This window comes from Microcaecilia unicolor, chromosome 5, assembly GCF_901765095.1.
Source record: "Microcaecilia unicolor chromosome 5, aMicUni1.1, whole genome shotgun sequence".
Taxonomy (NCBI): Eukaryota; Metazoa; Chordata; class Amphibia; order Gymnophiona; family Siphonopidae; genus Microcaecilia; species Microcaecilia unicolor.
The window spans coordinates 283,463,884-283,480,595 of record NC_044035.1 but is presented as its reverse complement, the minus strand read 5'-3'; the positions used below and the strand labels follow the sequence as shown (position 1 = coordinate 283,480,595).

The 16,712-nt window shown below is 43.0% G+C and overlaps 1 protein-coding gene across 3 annotated transcripts in view; it reads right to left on the bottom strand.

The window, feature by feature from the left end:
• The window catches only part of HTR1F (5-hydroxytryptamine receptor 1F), a 229,344-nt gene that overhangs the window by 23,719 nt on the left and 188,913 nt on the right, over window positions 1-16,712 (bottom strand). For 2 of the 3 annotated variants that reach the window (XM_030204243.1, XM_030204244.1), the window contains one exon: window positions 3,065-3,224. The gene's annotated coding sequence lies outside the window, so the exon portion shown is untranslated. Of the gene's footprint in view, window positions 1-3,064; window positions 3,225-5,720; window positions 5,840-16,712 lie in introns of those variants that run through there. The other variant, XM_030204245.1, reaches the window with a different exon arrangement.

The following is a 16,712-nucleotide window of genomic DNA, read 5'->3' as shown; positions in this document are numbered from 1 at the left end:
CAGTACCATCCATCTTCCCTCTGCTCCCCGCCCCGCCCAGTTCCATCCATCTTCCTTCTACTGCCCCCCCCCCCCCCCGCGAGGTCCAAGATTGTGACTCCGTTTACCCCCTCTCTTCCTCCCTCCCTCTGGTGCAGGCAACAGTCTTCAGCTTTTTCAGCATTCCTGGCAGCGGTAGCGATGTACACGCTGCCTTCGGTCTGCCCCGGAAGCCTTCTCTTCAAGTTCCTGTTCCCACCTATGCGGGAACAGGAACTTGAAGAGAAGGCTTTGGGGCAGGGCCGAAGGCAGCGTGTACATCGCTACCGCTGCCAGGAATGCTGAAAAAGACTGCTGCCTGCGCCAGAGAGAGGGGTAGATGGACACGCTCCTCTCCGTCCGCTTGGCTTCCCTGCCCTCTCTGTCTGCGTCCCGCCTTCCTCTGACGTCAGAGCAGGAAGGCGGGACGCAGACAGAGAGGGCAGGGAAGACAAGCGGATGGAGAGGAGCGCGTGCCTGCATGTTTTTTTTTAACTAATGGCGCGGTGGCGCCTCGTCATCGTTTGGGGGGGCATTACCCCCCTCGCCCCCCCAGTCTACGCCTATGGGGCACGCAGAGCCCTCTCTGTTGGCATGTGTGCCGTCGCCTCAGCCAGGGTTGTCCGTCCTCCCTCTCTCCAAGTTCCAGGGTCGTCGTCCCTCCCTTCCTCCCTCCCTTCCTTCGAGTTCCAGGCCCCCTCCCTCCCTCCGAATTTTAAAAGTCATCTCTTGACTTATCTCATCGGGGACGGGTTACGGCGGCTGGCAGCAGCGGTGGTAAAATGCGTGCAGGCTCGGTCCTTCTCTCTGTCTCTCAGCTCTGGTCCCGCCCTCATTTCCTGTTTCCGCAAAGGCGGGACCAGAGCTGAGAGACAGAGAGAAGGGCCGAGCCTGCAAGCATTTTACCACCGCTGCTGCCGGCCGCCGTAACCCGTCCCCGATGAGGTAAGTCAAGAGATGACTTTTAAAATTTGGAGGGAGGGAGGGGGCCTGGAACTCGAAGGAAGGGAGGGAGGATGGGAAGGAGGACGACCCTGGAACTCGGAGGGAGGGAGGGGAGGGGGAGGGGGGACCCTGGAACTGGGAGGGAGAGGGGACAGGGGACCCTGTGGAACTGGGAGGGAGAGGGGACCCTGTGGAACTCAGAGGGAGGGGGGATCATGTGGAACTGGAAGGGGGGACCGACCCTGGAACTCAGGAGGGGAGGGGGGATGAGGGGGAGGGGGATGAGGGGGAGGGGTTAAATTGCCCTGTTGGCACTTTGGAATAAATAATTAGATTTTGGGTTGCTGTTTGGGCACTCAGTCTCTGAAAGGTTCGCTATCACTGGGTTAGTGCATGGATAATGCATGACCCCTTACCACCCACAAAATAGGAGGCAGTATGTGCTCCTGCTGTAATTGTTTAGAAAAGGCTGTGCATGGCAACATTAGCGCATGACCATTAATGCAAAAAATAGAAAATCAGACGTTTTACAGCTGCAGTAAACATGGCCTTAGCACAAAGGAAAGACCTGTGTAAGGGCACTAAATCCATTACTGCACCTTAGTAAAAGGACCCTATAGTGAAAAAAATTGAAGAAAAAGACTCCCCAAAAATAATAGTTCCTGTAAATGACATGGAAACAACATGAAACAAAAATTTGTGGGCTGCACATCCCTACAGTAAATTACACTCTAGGAACGACAGAAGAAGGCTCTCTTTGGAACAATGCAAATGTTGAAAGGAGCAGTAGCAGTGATTTTAACAGGCTGATATAATCTTCAGCACACCCTGACATTAGAGTGCAGTTCATTCCTGTCATGGTATGAACAAAATGTACTCATTTGGAAACACTACCCTAGAATCTGATAGAAAGGGCTATGGGAGAGAAATGACAGGAGATGGACTACAGTGTCCAGTGACACAGTACACAGGTAAAACTGGCAGACTAGGTAGATCAAGAAGTTGTTATTGGCTAATAATTACTGGGTAACTGAGTCATTTCTTTAGCTGATGATCAGTTTTCCATGTTCCAGTGAAAGTCTATTACTTCTCTTATGGGATAAAAGTGCAATCAATCAATCAATCAATCAATCAATAAATAAATATATACACACAAAGTAACATCAGCAAAGAAAACTACTGTCAAAAGAAGCACAAAGTGACAATATGAAAATAGGGGGAAAAGACCTGAGAAAATGCTCATTATAACTTCTTTAAAGACTTTAAGTTCATTTTTCCATCATTGCTCAAAACCCCCCACTGATGGTTTAGCTGCTTTAGGGCATTTAAATCTCTCAGGTCTTTTTCCTTCATTTTCATACTATCACAGTGGGGGAAATTCTATAAATGACACGCAAAAACTGGGCGCCAAAAAACATTATTGCTAAGCACTATTCTAAAAAGGGCACACACCCTTTATAGAATAGCACATAGCATCAATTCTTATACCTAATTTTGGGTGCCAGACTTATGCCTGTTGAAACCTTGTGTAAATGCTGGCCCAACATAGGAATGCTTACCCGGTATTCTATAACTAAACGTGTAACTTTTCGGAACATCCTTGACATGCCCATGCCCCTCCCATGGCCACACCCCCTTTTGGAATACTTGCTATGGTAGTTAAGTGCCCCCGCCTTATAGAATAGCGCACAGTCAAGTGCACATGCAAATTTGAAAAAGTGCCAATTAACATCAATAATTGATTGTTGGCATCTAATTATTGATGGTTAAGAACTCATTAACCAATTAATTTGCGCACACATCTTGGCAGCTTGCCCAAATTTGGGCGCCATCTATAGAATCCAGGGGTGAGTGCTTCCTTCCTTGATAGCAGTTTTTGTTACCAATGTTTGCCAGTTCTGCTGTATCTCTTCTCTTCATTATCTATAACATCATGTTTTTAAACTTGCCCTTGGACAGGAAACCCATATACTGTTTAAAAATCACCATCATGGACCAAGGAAGCCTGGCATTCTTTTCCTTTACAACTTTGTTTGATTATAAGATTGTCTGTCAAGAAAGCAGAACCATTGCCAATGGCAGTCACATGCAGTGAACCCACCTTCATCTTTCACTTAAAATTGCAAACATCATTGAATAATGCAAAGGTGTCTTTGCTGTCATCTCTGCAGATGGCTTCTTGTACAGTTCCTGTAGAAACAGGCATTTCAAAAGCGAGAGATTTGCTTGTTAGTCTTCCAGGGTTAATTAATTCTTCAAACCTGAAAAAAAGACAATCTAGAATGAGACTGTGTCAAGATGTCTTTAAAAAGTGTTATGCTGAAGGGAGAAGACAAATTACTGTCCTCAGGCTGTTGATTTAAAATGTCAGTATCTATCTATCTATCTATCTATCTATCTATCTATCTATCTATCTATCTATCTATCTATCTATCTATCTATCTATCTATCTATCTATATGTGTGTATGTAAAGAGAGAGAAAGAGAAAGGGAACATACATACAGGTGTGAAAGATATCTGCATCTATTTATATCTGGATTCCTGCCATTGCACACAAAAGTCATCACTGTCTGATGCTCCCACGCTCTGTTCTCAGCACCTTGCAACAAGTGTCTCAGAGTCCTGTAGGGGTTGATATTCAGCCATCAGCACTCAGTGTTTTGCTGACTGCCACCAATGTTATACCCGGAAATTCACTGCCGAGCCATGTCTGGGCTCTGGCATAGAATTTCCAGGTTTATGGCGCTGGCAAAACCATAACTGGTTAAGCGCAATATTCAGTACTTTAGTGGATATGGCAAACCGCATAAAGATAGGACTGAATTTTATGTGGTCTGATTTATATAGTTTCCTTGGCTGATTAAGTGCTGAATATCAGCACTTAACCAGCAAAGTGCTGGCTCCACCTCAGAGGCGGACTGACCATTTGGGCAACTGGGTAGTACCCGAGGGCCCAGAGGCTCTGCCCAGATGCCCACTGTACACTACAGCATTCCACGGTCCTACCTTTAAAGGCGCGGTCTACCTTTAAAGGCATGCTGCGGGTGATCTAGTTGCCTCTGTGGGGGGAGGGGGAACATGTTTTTTCCTGCCCATTGTGCTGCCGCTATTCCCCCTGCCCGGCACTGCTGTACTTTAAAAATGGCGGCTGAGACTCCCTGCAGATGTCTCGCAAGTCTATCGAGACCCACGAGACTACCGCGTGAAGTCTTGGCTGCCATTTTGAAAACACGCGGTGCCAGCAGGCAGGGGAATAGCAGCAGCACAGTGGGCAGGAAAGAACATGCTCCCCCCTACAGAGACCATTAGACCACCAGGGCTCTCCAGGTAGGACCGGGGCAGCAGGGGCGTCGGCTGCGGCAGTAGGGGAGCAGCAGCATGGTGGTAGGGGGGTGTGGGGCAGCGGAAGAGCGGGGGCCCAAACCACTCTCAGTCCACCCCTGCTCCGCCCCAGAGCACCCCAAAAATAGGTCATTTCCAGCTGGATGCTAACTGGACATTTTCAGCAGCACTAACCTGTTAAATGCCATTGAATGTGACTGGTTATCTCCAAACAACAACAAAAAATAGGCTAACAGACAAAATGAAAATTCAAAAAACTGTAGCCTGTTCTTTACAGCGTGTAATATAGTTCAAAGAAATTTTAATAAACTTTAAAATTTAAATGGAGGAGGAAAGACTTCAGTAAAGTAGTGCTACCAACTTTAGTGTATATGCAGCTACTACATAAAACCATCATAAGAATATGAATTACTATACTGGGTCAGACCCATGGTCCATCTAGTCCAGTATCCCGTTTCTAAACAGTGACCAAGCCAGGTCACAAGTACCTGGCAGAAACCCAATTATTAAAAAAATTCCATGCTTTCAATCCTGGAGCAAGCAGCTGCCTCCCCATGTCTGTCTCAATAGCAAACTATGGACTTTTCTTCCAGGAACTTGTTCAAACCTTTTTTAAACCTAGATACGCTAACTGTCGTTACCACATCTTCCAGCAAAGAGTTCAACTTTTTATATATATATATTTTTGAAACAGTATATATAGTAGCTGCATATAAATAGAAGTGATCTCTGCTATATTAGCCCTTCTTCTGGTGTAACACTTCTAATTTTCCCCTTTTCAGTATTTCAGCCTTCTTGCCTGTAGCCTCAGGTAACAGAAGCTTTAATGGTGGCTTTTAAGAGCAGATTAGAACATCTGAGATAAATATCTATCAGTAGCTAAGCATGTCTCCTTCTGTTGATTAGATCAGTGTGGTGAGGAGCTGTCCAGAAAGGTAACAGAGACCTCCTGGGAGGCTGAATGTTTAGTAACAGCTGCACTGGTACTAGTGGTTGTTTGGATTATTGTGGGACCCTCTTTTTTTTTTTACTTTTATGCAATTTTAACAACAACCGTACAGTGTAAAAATTAAAAAGAAACACTAGGGCTATTACGAGTATTTCAAGCAAAGAAAGAAATAATATGCAAGGCAAAAAGTAGAACCTCCATCTTGAACATGGGAGGAGGAAGGCTCTAGGTCAGGAGTCCTCAAATCTAGAAGTCGAGGTCCACAACCCAGGGTGGTTTTCAGGATTTCCACAATGAATATATATAAGATCTATTTGCATGCAATGGAAGCAGTGAATGCAAATAGATCTCATACAAATTCATTGTGGAAATCCTGAAAACCAGGCTGGGGTGTGGACTTCGAGGACTGGGTTTGAGGACCCCTGTTCTAGGTGTTGTTTGTGATGATCTTGCATGCTCACCTACCCAGTAGTGTGGCCAAGCTTTATGACTGGCAACTGGAATGTATCCTTGTTGGTGTGGACAGGAAGAACAGGGCAGACCGGAAGGGTAAAATGGTCTTATTCCATCACTATCATCTCCTGTTTTGCAAGGATTTAGGTGCAGCAGATTTTGAATGGATTAAACAGTCCCTCGATATCTCTGCCAGCCTTTCTTTGATTCTCTGTTTGCTATAATCAACCCAAATATTACAATAATTATTCTGAAATTAGTGAGTGCTTTTCAAATTTGAAAAGTGCAAAATAATTGGGTACAAAGATGAGAAATAAAACTGTTAGTAATTAAAAGGAAAGAGAACTGGTACTAAGAACAGAAGAAGCAACAGGTCTAGGAAACAGATGGGTGGATAACTAAACTACATACTGGTATGTTAGTTTGCATCTATGATGAAGAAACGTTTACCCTATTCACAATTTTTTGGAAAATATCTTTATTAAAGCCAAAGGCAACAAGGTAATACAGGCTAAAGGCTATTCTACCAAAATTGTTAAGAATATCTATACTGCCCTGCTAAGCAAGAACACTATTATCTGCAGTAAATCACATTTTACATTTCAATTTTATTTAATATACCACATATAACAAAGTATCTAGGCAGTTTACAATAAGGAATTGAGGGGAGGGGGGAACTATGCCTGAGGGAAGATTAAGGGGTGGAGGAGGGGCCTAATGGTCAGTGTAGCAGGCTTTGATCCTGGCAACCTGGGTTCAATTCACATTGCAGCTCCTTGTGACCTTGGGCAAGTCATTTAACCTTCCATTGCCCCAGGTACAAAAACAGATTGTGAGCCCTCTAAGGACAGAGAAAGTACCTGCATATAATGTGTACAGCACTGCATATGTCTAGTAGTGCTACAGAAATGATTAGTAGTAGTTAATAGTAGTAAGCACAAGAGGAGGCCTAGGTTACAATCAACTCATAGTAAGGGGGAATGGGAGGGAATGATCAGTAAATCTAAGATACGTTAGGAAGGGAGGATGCGAAAAAAAGACAAGAAAACAGAAGTGTGCTGGTCTTATAAGTTCTTTGGGCTCGATTTTAGATGTATCCGGTGATTGTGGTTGCTCATATACAGATGATATATTTGTTTTGATCCCAGTAGTATTCAACTTTCCAACATTACAAACTTCTATTTCTGACTGTATTGCTTTGATTCGCTCTTGGGAAAATCATCATGTTTTAAAATTCAATGTAGCTAAGACTAAATTGTTATATTTCTGTAATGATGTCTCTCTAGTTCCTAGTGAAGTGACTATAGCCTCTGGAGAACAGCTAAAGTTTGAAACATCTTCTAAGGTTTTGGGAATTGTTCTGGATGTCCAATTGATGATGCATCCGCAGATACGTAAACTATCTGTGTAAGAAGCTATTTTTTAAACTATGACAACTAAGGGCAATAAGATCTGGTTTTTTCACTGAACACTTTCGTATGCTGCTTCAGGCTATTGTTTTGCTTCTGTTGGATTATTGTAGTGCTTTATACGGTGGGATTAAATTTAAGATTAATTAATAAATTGCAGTTACTACACAACACTGCAGTCAAACTACTACTACCGCTACGAATCATTTCTATAGCGCTACTAGACGTTCACAGCGCTGTACACATATGCAGGTGCTTTCTCTGTCCCTAGAGGGCTCACAACCTTTGTTTTTTTTTTTTTTTTTGTACCTGGGGCAATGGAGGGTTAAGTGACTTGCCCAAAGTCACAAGGAGCTACAGTGGGAATCAAACTCAGGTTGCCAGGATCAAAGCTACTCCTCCAAAATGAAATATGGTTGTTCATGCTATGATTATGTAACACCATTGCTCAGATGGCTACACTGGTTTCCAGTCTCTGGGGGTCTTTTACTAAGGCACACTGGTGTTTTTAGCGTGCGGTAAAAATAGGCACACGCTAAACGCTAAAGATGCCAATGAAGTCCTATGGGCATCTTTAGCATTTAGCACACACCTATTTTTAACATGCACTAAAAACGCCAGCTTGCCTAAGTAAAAGACCCTCTCTGCTTGGATAAAGTTGCTTCTATTTAATATACTACAGAGGAATTGCTCTTCCGTTCTTCCACAGATAATAGTTTATCCGACTTTCTGAATGAATTCTCATTTTCATTCTACTCTATTATTGGGATATCCGTCTGTTAAGAAAGTTCATTATAAGAGAATTCATGATAGTTCTTTTTGTCTTCTAGCCAGTAAATTGTGGAATTTTATACCTACACAAGTTCGTGTGCTTTCTAGTTTATCTACAGTTTCGTCAAGGACTGAAAACTTATTTTTCAATAAGTATTTGGATGAATAATTTTGTAAGGCTTTCTTAACTTTTTCAGTATATGTTTTGAACTTATGTAAATTACTGATGTTGTCACTATTTTTATCCCCTTCAAATCCAACATTGCAGAAATTTCCGATAAAATAATCAATGGGATGAACATCTTAGTCTCTTGGGCCTATGCTTTCAAGATGAAATTGAATAAGGAGAAAACACAATGCTTAATCCTTACATCCCAGTACTCTACACTCTCTATGACTATAATCAACACCCCTGACATCACCATCCCCATATCAGACAACCTAAAAATATTAGGAGTATTATTAGACAAACACCTAACTATGGAAAATCACGCAAAAGCTACGACAAAGAAAATGTTCAACATGATGTGGATGTTGAAGCGTGTGAAACCTTATCTTCCCCTAAAAACCTTCCGCAATTTGGTCCAATCCATTGTACTCACCCACGTTGACTACTGCAATAGTGTTTTTATTGGATGCAAGACCCAAATTCTGAAAAAAATCTCCAAACTACCGAAAACTTGGCAGCCAGACTTATTTTTGGTACGTTGCGGTTTGAGAGCGCAACACTCACTTCTCCGTTTAAAACTTCATTGGCTCCCTGCTATGGAACGAATAAATTTCCAAGTCCACACGATGATTCATAAGATTATCTACGAAGAATCCCCAGCCTACATGTACAGTCTGATTGACCTTCCAGCCAGGAATCACTCTAGATCTTCTCGAACGTATCTAAACTTACATCTTCCCAACTGTAAAGGAATCAAGTACAAAACATATTATGCATCCAATTTCTCCATTATAGGTAGCAAGCTCTGAAACGCCTTACCAAGATCGATTCGAACAGTCAATAACCATTTACCCTTCTGGAAGCTGCTAAAAACTTACCTCTTCAAGCAAGCCTACACAAAGGACTTGACCTAAATTAAGATCCTTCTGCACCTCCCGGATCCGACCTTATGACAGAACCTGAAATATGCTTCCTCTTTTACCCCTTTTTGATTTCATCCCTCTTCTACCATCATTATACATTCTTCCTTAATTACAACATACTATCCCAATTTACACCCTCAATTTGAATCTGCTATTAAGTGGGAAAACTCAGGGTATAAATGTTACAGTACAATACAATACACTCTATATTGATATTAATGGGATATAAATACCCTGAATAAAATAAAACAGAATAGAATAAAGGAACCATCCAGTCACTAGAGGAGGCTGAATGATGATACGGTGACATGCAACCTAATTAAATATAGAAAATGCCTCAGAAAAACAAGTTCTGGCAGCATGGAATTATACTTGAAAATGAGTAGGAGTGATTAACAAATGTTTCTATTTCATAATGTCTATTCTATAAAAACCTATGGAAACAAAATATATTGCCAGGTTGGCAAATTAATATTCAGAAAAGTTCACTTTGCTTGAAATGTGATTTTCTGCATGTACAATATTCTTGCTTAACAGGGCAGTATAGACAGGTGCAGTTTTCTCATACAGTATCTGTTGACATCTAAAGAAAAGACCGAAGAGAATTTGGAAGTGGTGACATTTGTTAAAAGATACTCATAGATTAGGTGATCTGAATTAGATTTTGAAGAAGTACTGGACAAAGGAAGTATTGGACAATCTTACAAACGCACAATGTCTTCACAGTAAAATCTATAAGAATAGCTTATGCAAGAGACCACACACAATTTTACAGAAATTCTCTGTGCTCCTGAAAGGAAAACTAATATTAGGACATGACAATCAATTCTTAATGGCCAACAAGAATTGGTCACTATAAATGTGGTGCTGCTCAATCTGTAATGTTACTGTAGAATTTAATTATCAATCATTCAAAACACTTCACTGCTTATACCATATCGAGCCTATTGGATGTAGCCTACAGATAAGTTGTATCAGTTTTAGCATTTTTAATTGGTGTATAGTAAATAAGCTTGAGAACTGCTCTATGGGGTCCTTTTACTAAGCAGTGGTAAACCCGCTGCGGGCTTACCATGCGCCAATCTGGAACTAACACCGGACTACTGCAGGAGCCCAGCAGTAGTTCCAACCTCTAGCACGCATCATTTCCAGCGCTACAAAAGTATGTCCTATTTTTGTAGCACAGGCACTAACTGGCGGTAATTGGGCAGCACTGCCCGCTGCCCGATTATTGCCAGGTTAGCACAGGAGCCCTTACTGCCATCTCAATGGATGGCAGTAAGGCTCCACACCAACATAGCTGTGCGGTAAGTGGTTCACTTACTGCATGGCCAGTTTCTCCCCCAAAATTGACAGCCTTTTACCCGCTGCGGTAAAAGGGGACCTCAGCGTGCATCAAAAATATGCACTGATGCTAGTGCAGGCCTCCTTTTACTGCAGCTTAGTAAAAGGACCCCTATTTTAGGTACTTTGTATTTAAGGACTTTATAGTACTATTAAGAAGAAACAATATTCTGTATACAGTCGATATTCAAAGTGATTTAACCAATCAGAAACAGCTCTTGGCTAGTTAAATCACCTGTTTGGGGCTAAGCTGTCATTTTCAGTGACACATAGAGGGGCATAATCGAACGGGGCACCCAAGTTTTTCTGAGGGCGTCCTTGCAGGACGTCCCCGTGAAGGGACGGGGAAACCCATATTATCGAAACAAGATGGGCGGCCATCTTTCGTTTTGATAATACAGTCGGGGATGCCCAAATCTCAACATTTAGGTCGACCTTAGAGATGGTCGTCCCCGGTTTTTGGCGATAATGGAAACTGAGGACGCCCATCTCAAAAATGACCAAATCCAAGTCACTTGGTAGTGAGAAGAGCCAGCATTCGTACTGCACTGGTCCCCCTGACATGCCAGGACACCAAACGGGCACCCTAGGGGGCACTGCAGTGGACTAACTGATGCACTAACTGAACGGAAAAAGGCATGAAGTGGTCACTAACCACCTCCCACCCCAAAAAAAACAACTTTAAAAATGTTTGTCTTTCTTTTTTAGAGTATGGGTGAAGGATATCCTTTGCTATGCTTCCATCCCTCTGAATGCAGTTGAGGATGTTGTCCATGCCTTTGCTATGCCTCTGACACCCTCTTTATTTATTTGGATTTTGAATCACAAGTAGCAGCAGTGGGAATTGAACTGTCCACCTCTGGATTGCAAGGCCAATGCTCTAACCACTAGGCCACTCCTCCATTCTACTCCACTCCCTTGAAATTTGGCCGTCCCTGTAGGGGGGGGGGGGGGGATAGTTGAGGACGTCTGAAATGTTTGAAAGAAAGACGTCCACGCCTTCGTTATGCCTCCGCTGACACACACATACCTCCCCCCCCCGGGACCTGCATACGCCCCCCCCCCCCCCACAGGGACGTCCAAATTTCAAGGGAGTGGCGTGGAAGAGTAGAGGAGTAGGCTAGTGGTTAGAGCACTGGTCTTGCAATCCAGAGGTGGCCAGTTCAAATCCCAGTGCTGCTACGTGTGATCCAAAATCTAAATAAATAAAGGGGGCACCAGAGGCATAGCAAAGGCATGGGCATTCTTCAGAGAAACATCCACATTTTGGATGTCCTCCAACTGCCCGTTGCAGGGACGGAGGCATAGCGAAGGACGTCCTTCACCCATACTCTAAAAAAAAAAAAGACAAAAGTTTTTAAAGTTGTTTTTTTTTCGGGGTGGGAGGTGGTTAGTGACCACTGGGGGAGTCAGGGGAGGTCATCTCTAATTCCACTGGGGGAGTCAGGGGAGGCCATCCCCGATTCCCTCTGGTGGTCACCTAGTCATTTAGGGCACATTTTTGTGGTTTGGTCGTAAAAAAAAATGGACCAATTAAAGTCGGCCAAGTGTTCATCAGGGACGCCCTTCTTTTTTCCATTATCGCTTGAGGACGCCCATCTGTTAGGTACGCCCCGGTCCCGCCTTTGCTACGCCCAGGAATTTTAGACATCCCCGCGATGGAAAGCAGTTGAGGACGCCCAAAATCGGCTTTCAATTATGCTGATTTGGGCGACCCTGAGAGAAGGACGCCCATCTCCCAATTTGTGTCAAAAGATGGGTGCCCTTCTCTTTCAAAAATAAGCCTGATAATCAATTAATGCTGCTGAAAACATCTTGGCCTTCTTTTACCAAGCCGCGCTAGCGATTCCCGCACAGCAAATGAGAATCGGCAGTGTGACTTTGTAAAAGAGGCCCCTAGTTAGTGCCTAACTGAAAACTAGCTATTTTGGGGGGTGTTCTGGAGGTGGAGTTGGCATGTGGCCAGTTAAGAGCCAATATTCTGCACTTAACCAACCAAGGTACCACATAACTAGGATTACATAAAAGTCAGTCCTATCTTTATGTGGTTACCTATAGCCAGTTAAGTACTGATTTCAGCGCCGATTTTTTAGGCCCCATATATAGAATCTCCCCCTGAGTGCATATCTCTAAAGAGGATGCATGCTCAGTTGCTTGGCATAAAGTTGCCTGCAGACAGATGAATATAAATCAAAACCCATGTGGCATCTGTCCGGAATTTGTGAACGCACAAGATAACCTTCCCACCATCTGCAAGCTATAGTGATGTGGACTGGAAAATAACCAGTAGATGGCGTTCTATGACAATAAACAGACGATTCTTAGCTTGCTCAGGAAACAAAGACCAGAAAGTGTAGCTGAGTGACTCCAATAAGTGAGCAAGTCACAATTAACACTTCACTGAATGCTCCTGAGCACAGAGCAACAGTGCCCGTTCTACTCATTTTTTTCTCATCTTCCAACTGATCCACATGACACACCTGTGCTCTTTTACTCATTATCTCCTTTTCTTCTCACTTCTTAAGGATCTGCCCCATGCCCTATTCTATAAACTATGCGCCTACATTTTATAGCATGTAACTCAAAAGGGGCATGCTAGAATAGGGTCAGTTATGCACCCAACTGACATTAGTTGCGTGCCAGTGTTTACACCAGATTTCAGCAGGCATAAGCACGCCTATCCAAAGTTAGTCACACGATCTGCCCCAAGCTAGCATTCTACGCAGACCACCCTTTCCAGAATACTAGTTTAGGATCCTGAAAAACCTGACTGACAAAGGGTACTCCTGGACTGGACTTGGGACACACTGGTCTAGTTCACCCAGTAATGCATGTCTGATTTCTATTTCTGATAACTGAGTGTTCAGACTGGGCTCATTTGTCTGAGCAAGACCTTTCCATCGACTCAAGGTACATAAACTAACAAACTCAAGGGCTTTTTTTTTTTTTTTACTAAAGTGTAGTTTAAGAAAGTTTGATAGTCTCTTTTTATTATGTTGAATTCTATTGGCTGCCGGTAGAGGCCAGAATACTTTTTAAACTGTGCTGTTTCGTTTTTAACATCATTCAGGGCACTGCTCCAGCATATAGATGTGTTTGATGGTTAAACTGTTGTCTTCTAAATATAATACCCCAAATTATTTACAATTATCATCTCCTTCATACAAAGGATTGCACTCGAAAATAATTTTTTCAAGTTTGTTTTCTTTTCAAGCTGCAAAGATTTGGAATTTTCTGCCGGTTTCTATGATCTGTCTTTTTTTTTTTTTAGTATGTGTCATTCCACAAGTCGCTGAAGGCAGTTTTATTTTGGATTGTGGGCTCCTTTGAGCAGGGACTGCCCTTCTTTGTTAAACTGTACAGCGCTGCGTAACCCTAGTAGCGCTTTAGAAATGTTAAGTAGTAGTAGTATTTAGGAAGTATGTGCTCTCAGGTTAGGTTTTTGACTAATAATATTTGTTTTAAATCATATTGCATTTTTGTATTATGCTTTGTGAGCTCCCAATTTACTGGACTGGTTTCTACTTAGAATGTAATCTGCTTCGAATTTAAGTTTTAGTGTGAGCGGAATAGAAATCTCTGATAATGTAATGAAAAAAAGCTAGCGCAGAGTATGGGGAATTTTATAAATGGTGCTCAAAAATCGGCACTGGAAAAAAAAATCGGTGCTAAACAGTATTCTACAAAGGGCGCTCCGAGATGAGCACTTTTTATAGAATAGCACTTAGAGCTTTATATTTATAAAGTGCACAAATTAATAAATATAAAGCTTGTACAATTTAATAAATATAAAGCTTCCAGCTGTAATTTCCAAAGTAGGACATGCAGTTATAACTTCCTGTTTATCTGGTGTCAGATTTCTCTTTTCATGAAATTTCTGTGTAGCTATTTGTAAGGTTCATGCTGTAAGGACATTGGTAGCTTTCTTATTCCCAATATATGTTTTCACCATGAGATTTTAAAATGTCACATGCTTGCATGTGAGTTTCTATATCTAGTTATTGTGGTGCTGAATTTCCAGTTAAAGGCCCACTTTTATGGGAGCTTAGCTCAGAATACAAAACAGGTTGTGTATGTATGTACTGGGGATTTGGATTATATATCGGCCCCTGTTCCTGGTGAAGCATAAGGCTGATACCTATTAGACATTCATTGCCTTCACAAACAAATCTCTAACAGTAGCAGGCTCACCTGGTGCCCAAGAACACAAAGCTCTATGGATGCATGCCCTGACAAATTTCTCTGAGGTCCTCAGTACCTATGTTGCAGTCTAAAAGATCTTGTCGCAGTTGCCCTCCTGAATCTCTCCCATCAGCTAGTCCAGTCATCACCAACAACAAAACTACCCTACGAACTAGTCCTCAATACCCTCATTTTTGTCCTGTTGGATAACTGCACCAGCTGAAACCTGATGTAAATGCTGGTGCTCAACTCATGGCAATCCTCTCAAGCCCCATTTTGATTTGTACACTATGGGATTTAGGCACTCACAGTTATAGAATAGTACGCAAGCAGGTGCATGTGCAAATCCAAATTAGTGCCAATTAAGAGCAATTATTGATCGATAAGACCCAATAATTCATACTTGTCACGGATTCAGGGATGGTGAGCCCTTAGCAGCTTTGGCTGGCACAGGGCAGGAGTAAAAAGACACAACAAACAAGACAAGGTCTGGATCCAGACGAGGCAAGGAAAGCAAGGCAAAGGGGCAGAACCGGAACCCAGGCAGAACAAGGCAAGACAAAGAACTAGGTTAAAACTAGGTTCAGAATAGGGAAAACAGAACTGAACCCCAGGCAGAACAAGGCAAGATATGGAACTAGGTTAAAACTGGTTCCTGAAAAGGCAAGACAAGGTCAAGGCAGGAACTGGATCCGGACAGGACTGGACAAGACAATGCAAGGCTAGGCACAACTGGATGAAGCAGACAGACAAGAGAGAAGCTGGACCCAGATGAGGCAAGGAGAGCAAGGCAACAAGGCTAGAACTGAACTCAGACAAAAACAAGGCTAGAACTGGGTTCAGACGAGGTAAGGCTAGGCAGGGCAAGAACTGGATCCAGGCATGAGAAAGAGCAGAACAAGACACAAGACATGGCAGACAAGGCAGGGCTGGATCTAGGCAACATGAACAAACAGACTAAAGAAAAGGCAGAAACAGATCTTGGCTGTAGCAGAAACCAGGAACAAGGCTTGGCTGTAGCAGGAACTAAGAACAGGGCTTGACTGTAGCAGGAACTAAGAACAGGGCTTGGCTGTAGCAGAAACCAGGAACAGGGTTTGGAAGTAGCAGAAACCAAGAACAAAGTTTGGCAGTGGCGGGAGCCAAGAGCAAGGTTTAACTGTACCAAGAGTCAGGTGCAGAGTTATACTGTAATAGGAGCCAGGAGCAGGGTCAGACTATAATAGAAACCAGGAACAGGGCTTGGCTATAGTAGGAGGTAGGCTTTCAGGAACAAGGTTCAGAAACAAGCCAAACAGGAACAAGGATTCAGGAACAAGACTCAAATGAACAAAGCTAGACAGGAATCAAGGAATACAGGAATAAGGCTTCCATGAACAAGGTTTGCAAGAGCAAGGCTTTCAGGAACAAGGTTCAGAAACAAGACACACAAGAACAAGGATTCATGGATAAGACTCACAGGAACAAATCTAGGCAGGAAACCAGGCATACATGAATAACGCTTCCATGAACAAGGTTTGCAAGAGCAAGGCTTTCAGGAACAAGGTTCAGAAACAAGACACACAGGAACAAGGATTCAGGGACAAGACTCACAGGAACAAAGCTAGGCAGGAAACAAGGTATATAGGAATGGGATCCAAACAGGAAACATAAAAACAAGGCTAAGAGACCTCTTGCAAAGCATGATAGTCCCAGAGTTCCTTATAAAGGTCCTCACTGACGATGTAAGAACTTCTGGTGTCCTGGAATGAGGCTTGGATGCAGGAACACCAGAGTGAGGCTTGGATGCGGGAACACAAGAGTGAGGCTTGGATGCAGGAACACCAGAGTGAGGCTTGGATGCAGGAACACCAGAATGAGGCTTGGATAACAGGAAAACAGACAGCAGATGCATCAAAGCAAAGATGAGGTAGTACGGAGAAGCCACAGGGCCCGACCACTAGATAAAGGTGAGTCTGAACGCAGGGGCACTGCCATGGCCGTGACAATACTTGATACCCAGCTAGTCTATCACAATGTACTTTTTATTGGATACACGCAACTAATTTTAAAGAGGCTGCAAACTTTGCAAAATGTAGCAGTTTGTTTGATCTATTCTGCTAATAAGTATGATAAGACGTCTCTCCTCTTGGTGAGGGCCCATTGGCTTCCCATTAAAGCTAGGATACGTTTTAAAGCTTGTAAATCATTTTCAAAAGTTTACACG